At 50.2% G+C, this 9,727-nt stretch overlaps 1 protein-coding gene across 2 annotated transcripts in view; it reads right to left on the reverse strand.

The window, feature by feature from the left end:
* Positions 1 to 8,392, reverse strand: part of LOC144731207 (sushi, von Willebrand factor type A, EGF and pentraxin domain-containing protein 1-like) — a 47,533-nt gene extending 39,141 nt beyond the window's left edge. For both annotated transcript variants that reach the window (XM_078612205.1, XM_078612204.1), the window contains exons 1-4: positions 8,344 to 8,392; positions 6,704 to 6,783; positions 5,772 to 5,865; positions 3,171 to 3,248 (exon numbers count right to left, since the gene is read on the reverse strand). The gene's annotated coding sequence lies outside the window, so the exon portion shown is untranslated. The remainder of the gene's footprint in view (positions 1 to 3,170; positions 3,249 to 5,771; positions 5,866 to 6,703; positions 6,784 to 8,343) is intronic.
* Between the last annotated feature and the right edge of the window lie 1,335 nt (positions 8,393 to 9,727).

Genomic DNA, 9,727 nt, shown 5'->3' on the forward strand with positions numbered 1-9,727 from the left:
GGTGCGTGGGTGGTGGGGGTGGGTGGGTGGTGGGTGGTGGGGTGGTGGGGGTGGTGGGTGGTGGGGTGGTTGGGGGTGGTGGGGTGGTGGGTGGTGGGTGGTGGGGTGGGGTGGTGGGGTGGATGGGGTGGTGGGTGGTGGGTGGTGGGGTGGTGGGGTGGTGGGTGGTGGGTGGTGGGGTGGTGGGGTGGTGGGGTGGTGGGTGGTGGGGGTGGGGGTGGGTGGGTGGTGGGTGGTGGGGGGTGGTGGGGTGGTGGGGTGGTGGGGTGGTGGGTGGTGGGGTGGTGGGTGGTGGGGTGGTGGTGTGGATGGGGTGGTGGGGTGGTGGGAGTGGTGGGTGGTGGGTGGGGGTGGTGGGTGGTGGGTGGTTGGGGTGGTGGTGGGGTGTTGGGGTGTTGGGGTGATGGGTGGTGGGGTGATGGGTGATGGGGTGGTGGGTGGTGGGGTGGTGGGTGGTGGGGGTGGTGGGAGGTGGTGGGGTGGTGGGTGATGGGGTGGTGGGGGTGGTGGGTGGGGGGTGTGGGTGGTGGGCTGGTGGGTGGTGGGGTGGTGGTGGGGGTGGTGGGGTGGTGGGGTGGTGGGTGGTGGGTGGTGGGGTGGTGGGTGGTGGGGTGGTGGGTGGTGGGGTGGTGGGGTGGTGGGTGGTGGGGGTGATGGGTGGTGGGGTGGTGGGGTGATGGGGTGGTGGGTGTGGGGTGGTGGGGTGGTGGGTGGTGGGGTGGTGGGTGGTGGGTGGTGGGGTGGTGGGGTGGTGGGTGGTGGGTGGGTGGGGTGGTGGGGTGGTAGGGTGGTGGGTGGTGGGGTGGTGGGTGGTGGGGGTGGAGGGGTGGTGGGGTGGTGGGTGGTGGGGTGGTGGGTGGTGGGGTGGTGGGTAGTGGGGTGGTGGGGTGGGTGGGGGGTGGGTGGGTGATGGGGTGGTGGGTGGTGGGGTGGTGGGGTGGTGGGGGTGAAGGGTGGTGGGGGTGATGGGTGATGGGTGATGGGGTGGTGGGGTGGTGGGGGTGGTGGGGTGGTGGGGTGGTTGGGGTGGTGGAGTAGGGTGGGGTGTGGGGTGGTGAGGGTGAGTGGGGTAGATGGGTGGTGGGGGTGATGGGTGATGGTGAGGTGTGGGGTGGTGGGGTGGTGGGTGGTGGGGTGGTGGGTTGGTAGGGTGGTGGGTGGTGGGGTGGTGGGGTGCGTGGGGTGGATGGGTGGTGGGGTGGTGGGTGGTGGGGGTTGGTGGGTGGTGGGGTGGTGGGTGGTGGGTGGTGGGGGTGATGGGGTGGTGGAGTGGTGGGGTGGTGGGTGGTGGGGTGTTGGGGGTGTAGGGGTGATTGGGTGGTTGGGGTGGTGGGGTGGTGGGGTGGTGGGGGTGGTGGGAGGGTGGTGGGTTGGTGGGGGATGGTGGGGGTAGGTGGGGTGGTTGGGTGGTGGGTGGTGGGGTGGTGGGTGGTGGAGGTGGGGTGGAATCGAGGACTCTGCAGGGACAGGACCCTGTTGCAAGCGGATGCTCCGTATGGAGCCGCATCTCCCCCTGGGCACTGGGTCTCCTAAATCCAGGGTGAGTACAAAGGGGCCAATCTCGACCATGATGCGTCCTGTGGCCTAACCGCGACCGTCCCAATAACGCACCCCGCTTCAGGCGTGAGTCTGTCTGGCACAAACCAAGAGGACCCAGCCCCGATTGGTCAAGTTCATTTTGCTTCGCCAGGTGAGAAATCAAGAGATCGGGGATGAGTCTCAATTGCAAGAGGGATCTGGGGAATTCATCTGCATGTAGAGGGGGACAATGATTGCGATGGTTTATCACGTTTGAGCGATAGAGGAGGGGTCATTTCCTAAATTTGGGATATTTGGACCCAACAAATTTGGGACCCTCAGACAAGACGGGCGGGGAGGATTCCAGTGGCATTGACGATGGAGAAAGGGTCCAAGTGGTGGATACGGCAGAACAGATCCCTTCAAGGAAAGGCAAATAGAAAATAATATCGTAGGAAAACAATTCCTCCATAATTCCTAAAGGAGAAATAGTGTGCATAACAGCGTGCATGGTCAACACTAAATCCAGCAGTGCACATGATGACAACTATAATTATTTCCAATTGTAACGCGCCGTGCAGTATACACTCACTCTCAAAGAGAGCGTGAGAGCCACCTCAAAGGTGTGAGGAGGAACCACAGAGCAGGGCAGGAAGGCAGCCATGCGGTGAGGCGACGCCAATAATGCCCAAGTTCTGCAGTCCTCTACGTACTCAGGTGTTATCGGTCAATTAGTGATTGTTCATATGTGCGAGGGAGCAACACTGCATCCCATACGGACGGAACAATGCGCGTGCCACACTGTGCTGTGCCGCCTTCTCCTGGCGAACCAGGGTTGTGGCATCTCCCCGAAGCCCACGGGATGGGGAGTCTTCACGACATTCACGCGATCCACCAACAATGCCCGCCCTCCACTGCGCTGGATTAGTTCAAGTTCAAGTTCATTTATTAAGTAGAGCCCTGTGAGCCATTCGGCTCTTGAATCGGGTGCAACCGCAACAAAACAAAAAACAAAAACATGAACAAGAAAACATCTTAAAGTGACTATGTGACTGAGTGCTAACAGAAAATCCAAGAAAAGACAGCAAAATATTGCAGAAAAAAGCACCGTACACCAACGCTGTGTGCAAAAATCCCAGTGGGATGCAAGTCAAACAACAACAACAACAACCACAATACAACTTAGATTAAGGTCATCAGTCTAACTCTGTACTACAACAAACAAACATGGCCAAGCCAAAAAACTTTTCGAAAATCACCAAAATAAAGCAGCTGCGTGAGCAGCAGCCGCCACCACCCGCCCGAACGAGGTCACGTCGGGGTCGCGTTTGGCCGTGGTTCTGTGCTGCGGTAGCGGGCACACTCACTCACTCACTCACCCACTCACTCACTTACCCACTCACTCACTCACCCACTCACTCACTCACTTACTCACTTACTTACTCACCCCACCCACCCACTCACCCACCCACCCACTCACTCACCCACTCACTCACCCACTCACTCACTCACTTACTCACCCACCCACCCACCCACCCACTCACCCACCCCACTCACTCACCCACTCACACTCCCCCACTCACTCACTCACTTACTCACCCACACCACCCACTCACTCACCCACTCACTCACTCACCCACTCACTCACTCACCCGTGCAATAGGGCGGGTAGTGCGGGTACCAGCTGCCTGACTTGCACGTGCGTGTGATCAGCCCCTCCCAGCAGGAATCTGCGCAGTGAGCATCAGAATGTTTGCTTACACAGAGACAAAGATCCCCCGTGTAGCCTTAACAGAGGGCCGGGGCAAGTGCTGTTAGCGAGCACCCATTAAGGGTGGCCAGCAGCGCCTTTGTCTCCCCCAGTGGCGATGTTTTTAAGCACCGCACCCAGGCACTTATTTGAGGCTGAGTCGACCTAATAGAGGCGCAGGACCGGTTCAGATAATTGTCACCGGTGTTGGCCGTGAGCGGGAATTGAACTTGGGTCACCAGGTTCGTAACGCAGTGCGCTAACCGTTGCACTACCGCTCCCCACGCACACAGTATACACACAGTATACACACACAAAATACACACACAGTATACATACACAATACACACACAGTACACACAGTACACACACAGTACACACACAGCAACACACAGTACACACACAGTACACACACACACAGTACACACACAGTACACACAGCACACACACACAGTACACACACAACACACACAGCGCACACACACAGCGCACACACAGTACACACAGTACACACACACAACACACAGTACACACACAGTACACACAGCACACACACAGCACACACACACAGTACATACACACAGTACACACACACAACACACACACAGAGTGCACGCACACAGTACACACACAGTACACACACACAGTACACACAGCACACACACAGTACACACACACAGTACACACAGCACACACACAGTACACACACAGTACACGCACACAGTACACACACACAGTACACACACAGCACACACACAGTACACACACACACAGTACACACACACAGTACACACACACAGCCACACACACACAGTACACACACAGCACACACACAGTACACGCACACACAATGCACATCGCGTCATGCAACACCGAGGGCGATCGCCCGTGCTGACAAGCTGAAGACTTTGTAATGTTGTTGTTGTGAATCATTATTACAATGCTGGCCATTTACATATGAATTCAGGAGACGCCTTGTCAAATCTACAGAAGATGTTTTACTATTTCAGGGAGTTTTTGTAGCTGAGGAAGTTGGGTCAATTCTATGAATTGGTCATCCTATTCCCGCAAAGTCTTCCAGAAAAAGCACCGTATTTCAACGGTGTGTGCAAAAACCCAAGTGGGATGCAAGTCAAACCATAGCAACAACAACCATAAGACAATGTAGATTAAAGTTATCAGGCTAACGCTGTACTACAACAAACAAACATGGCTAGACCAAACCGTTTTCAAAATCACCAAAATAAAACTATTAAAACAATATAACAGTGATCATAGGAACTGTGATTCAATTTTAACAATAACCGATACACGTAACATGTACGACCAAACTTTGCAGCCATAGTTGGCTGCATGAGTCACTCCATAACAGCAGGAGTATCAGTAGCAGAATCAAAAAAATGCAATACACCATTAAAGATCAGCACACTATAATCAAAACTCAAGACCATACTTTGCAGCGGTCATACGGAATGATACATTTGATTTCAGGTCATTCTGAATAGCAGTGGCAGCTAGGGGTGTACAACTCCTCTAGAGCAGTTTTGAGTGAAGATCTCACAGGTTGTGATCCAAGTTGCAGTTTATTGGCGATAGCATTCCAGACCTTGGGGGCATCAATAGCAAAGGCCCTTCCTCCAGTACTTGTACGGAAATAAGGAATGTGAAGCTGTAAATGAACGAAGACCTTAGGTCACATTTGTTCTTTAGTTTCACTATGGGCACAATACATTATTCTTATTTGTGGTATATCTGTTACTTCTCTATTTGACATTCAATGGGGTTTTTTTTTTTAACTACGATGACAATACCATTTGAACTTCATTTACCAGTAAAAAATATGATAATTGTTGTTTTTTACCCTTCTATCTGGCAACAAAACTGACACATTTTCTTACAAGGAGTCATGTTTACATAGACCACAATACCTGCAGTCATAATGCAAACAAAAAACATAACTCTGATAATGGACAGTGCACGCGATTTTGGACGATTTTTGAGCCCCCCCCCCCCCATCGTCACACGGAGTCACAAAAAGTCAGACCCCCCCCCTCAAATATGACGTTACAAAACTCTGCCCCCTCCCCAAAATGCTTCAAATCGCTTAAAACTATTGTCATTGTAGTGCGTATTTAATGTGGCGCTGCACTCTGATGTTGTAGTAGAAAACTTTTATTAAAAAGTCTATTTAATTAAGTAGAACGTGTTGTCTATATTTATTTAAAGTTGCGCATTTTGATGTGACGTCACATTTCTCAACCCCCGCCCCCCTCGTCACACATCGTCACAAATGTCTGACCCCCCCCCCCTAGGTGCGTGACGTCATTTATTATCTTGAATCCAGACACGATCTATTTTACACGATTCGCAGCTTTGGGCCCCGCAATGTAGCCGAGTAAATCCAACCGCGAGCCCAACTTGTCTTACGAAGATTCGTAACCGACGTAAGGCCCACCACAGATGTACAACGCGGACACTGCATCGTTGCACGATTTCCACTCACCCAGGCTGGCACGAGTACACGATGGTGATGCTGTTTACCCAGCTCCAGTTCCCGTGCACGATGTCTGCTGGTTTGTCGCATGCGATGTTCGCCACTGTCGGGAAGAGCACGAAGAACGGGAACCGTGGCCCTTCTTAGTTCTGAAGCCGAACGACATTTGGGTCAACATTTGTCCATTATATCTTTTTTTTTTTAAAGTCCAACCGTGGACAGAGTTTTCTAGCTTTCGTGACTGCAAGGATTCATACTCTTAGGTTTTTTCGGTAAAGTCACGTAGGTAAAAAATTAAAATTAATAAAAGTAAAATAAAATAAAAATCACGACGTTTCGGAGGCAACACAAGCTTCCGTCTTCAGGTGGAACCGTCACAGCACGATTGCTGTATCAAGTGAAAAAATTACCCGTAAAAACAAAGTTTTTCACTATAAATCCTTTATATGCGTGGCGGCTAGAGTCCTCTCGTCCTCTGGATTGAGATGGCTGCCACCTATGGGTCAGATGATTGTCTGGCAGCATTAAGCAATTGGTAATTCAATATTTAAAAAAAAATCCCGAAACAGTGTAAAATTTAAGATTTTTTTTCAGGAAAATGCATTGTCACGCACAACGAGTCTGTGTGCAAAATGTCAGCTCGATTAGATCACTGGAAGTGGGTTAAAAAACGACCGAAAGATTTGCACGGTCGTAAGCAAGCAAGCGAACTTAATATAAAGGATTTTAAAATACAGGTGTCGTGCTGTGACGGTTCCACCTGAAGACGGAAGCTTGTGTTGCCTCCGAAACGTCGTGATTTTTATTTTTATTTAACTTGTATTAATTAAATTTTTTCCTACGTGACTTTACCGAAAAAACCTAAGAATACGTGGACAGAGTGTAACTGGGACTGTGCGGCGTGCGTGTGATTCTTCTCCCACTGCCCCACAGAGTCGCACCTGCTGCGCTGAAAGGCGCGGCGATGGCCACCAGCGCGCACCACGCAACGAGGCTCCTCACGGCGCGTCCCGACATCCTCCTGCGACACGCACCAGCGGATGCGCGACGCTTCAAGACGCTTCAACACTGTGTAGCACTTTGCCGAGATGCACAAACCGTGTGTCGCGTCTCGTTTTCTGAATCTTAAACCGTGTTTGTTCTCCGTTTTTTTGCATTATTTATCCTGCGAATTGCCATTTTGAGTGTTTAGCTCCTCTTCTTGGTTCTTTCGGTAAATTCACGTAGAAGGGAAGTAATAAAATAATAAAAATAAAACATAATAAAATAATTCTCACGACGTTTTTTTTAATTATGTTTTATTTTTATTATTTTATTACTTCCCTTCTACGTGACTTTACCGAAAGAACCAAGAAGATGAATCCCTGCAGTCACGAAAGCTTTCAATGGAAATGTTTAGCTCCTGTACTCCGCTTTCTTTTACTGTGGTGGTGGCGGTGGCGCTCGCCTGTGATGCTGCGCTCTGGGAGCTGGGGTTGATGGGTCACGCAAGAGAGTTGTGAAATCCCCGTACCTGCACCTGGCGGGTAGCGCGAGGTGGGTCGGTAGTTGGCAGTAGTGGCGAGCGGCTCCCAATCCCAAGTTTGCGAGTTCAAACCCTGGTCGAGGGTTGGAACTCAGCTCCATCATCCCTCTGCGTTGGATAAAATATGTAACCGCGACCAGCATGCGACAACTGCGGATGCATTTTACATTGTGGACAACCGCAGTGCAACATCAACTCTTGATAGATAGTTAAATAAATAAAGTTACCTCCCTCTTAAATTTCGATTTAAAGCTTTCGTGACTGCAGGGATTCATCTTCTTGGTTCTTTCGGTAAAGTCACGTAGAATGTAAATAATAAAATAATAAAACATAATAAAATAATTCTCACGACGTTTCGGCCACAACGCAAGCAGCCGACCTCAGGTGGAGAACAGGTCTGTCGAGAAGACAGACTCTGTCTTCTCAGACTCTGTCTTCTCGACAGACCTGTTCTCCACCTGAGGACGGCTGCTTATTATGTTTTATTTATTATTTACATTCTACGTGACTTTACCGAAAGAACCAAGAAGATTACCTCCCTCTTGTTCCACTGTGAGCCACTGTACTAGATGTTTATACGCTGCAGAAGTCAAAATGCGTTTCTCCCCACTGGCTGGAATCACAGTGGCAACAGAGTAGCAGCGTTGTATGTATCCCGATCGAGGAAAACTGATTGTGAGATGACTAATAGAAAATAAGCGCGTTAATAGTTCGCTAAGGCCCTCTGTAGATCCATTGCTGGACGAAGGCCTCACCACGCTGTGTCAGTCACGAGGGTTTGTTCGACCATACTTCACCATACTCTTTGGTTTTTTCGGTAAAGTCACGTAGGTAAAAAAATTAAATAAATTAAATCACGACGTTTCGGGCGCAACACAAGCGTCCTTCTTCAGGTGGGGACAACCTAGCGAAAGCACAACCGCTTAAGTGTGTGGCTTCAAATCACACTTGACCACCGCTGCGTGCGCGTGGCTCACTACACGACCCTTGCGTGGCTGCGATGCATCGTTACACGGAAATTACGTGAATGAAGCACACGGAGTAGTCGATTCTTACCAGCGCGTCCACCAGTCTGCGGCGGTGCCCTGCGTTTGCCAGACCTTTTAACAACTGTTTCAGATATGTACACTCCCTCCCACGTACCCCCACTCCCCTCCCCCCGATGGTATTATCTCGATCAAACAAACGAACGAGCAGCGATAACGATTCTCTCCGTGGTTTCCCAGAAGGCAGGCGGCCTGATAGCAAATGACAGAAACATACAAACTGTGCTGCGTCTGCTCTGCTAATGGAAATATGATGGCTCGAATGCATTGGGTTTGTCAACAAATTGTAAGGTACAAAAAATACTTGCCGGTGATATTCTGTATGCGTGGCAGCGTTCATTCTGTTGCAGTACGCGAATACTGTGTTTAGGATTGGGATTGTTTAATATTCGGGGTGACCAAAAGGCCCCTTCACATCATTGGATCGTGTCGGGAAGGCATCTGGGGCAGGATGAGGATGCGTACTGGCGGATTTATTTCTCGGCTGGTGAGGTAGGATCCGCGTAAGGAATTTGAATTGAGAAGGCGAAGTGGGGTGGACCTAATGTCGCCTTATAGATGCTCCGTCGTGGGCATGGAGTCATTCCACTCCACGGTGTTTCCGTGCTGGTCTCACAGGTTGGTTCCACCCAATCAGGAGGTTGTACAGGGACTCCTCTACTTACGAGCATTCGACTTACGAACTTTCAGAGATGAGAACAAACCATTATGTATGTCATGTAGATGCCACAAGAAGAGCCAGTGGCATCTACATCTGTAGCACGTGAAGAACCAGTGACATCTACATCTGCAGAACGTGAAGAACCAGTGGCATCTGCAGAACATGAAGAACTGGTGGCATCTACATCTGCAGAACGTGAAGAACCGGTGGCATCTGCAGAATGTAAAGAACCAGTGACATCTATATCTGCAGAACATGAAGAACCAGTGGCATCTACATCTACAGGAGATAATACAACTTTTAAAGCCACTCCCCGTGTTTAGTGTAGATGCCCTACAACATGTTTGGAATCTACAGAAGTAGAGTTGGACTTACGAACAAACCGACTTACGAACAGACCTCTGGGACTTAACTCGTCCGTACGTAGCGGAGTCCCTGTATTGCTAAAGCAGTCCCTTGATATTGTTTATACCATAAACAAGGTTTGCAGTGAGCTCAGGCTCGCGTCTGGTATGATTGACAAGGCTATGCAGTATTTGCCTCGCTGAGGTCAGAGTGCTCAACATCCCCCCAAAGCAAACAAGTCCCTTATCAGGAAAGTTCTGTTTCAAATTCCACGCGCGTTTCAGTAAGTTGACTTGCACTTACTAAATCCCCCTTCAAATGCTTTATCTCACGATTATAATAATAACATCGATATTCCTCCATCGCGTGACAACATCTTTGCAATCTC

The sequence above is a fragment of the Lampetra planeri genome, chromosome 38, assembly GCF_965212315.1.
Source record: "Lampetra planeri chromosome 38, kcLamPlan1.2.h2, whole genome shotgun sequence".
Lineage (NCBI taxonomy): Eukaryota > Metazoa > Chordata > Hyperoartia > Petromyzontiformes > Petromyzontidae > Lampetra > Lampetra planeri.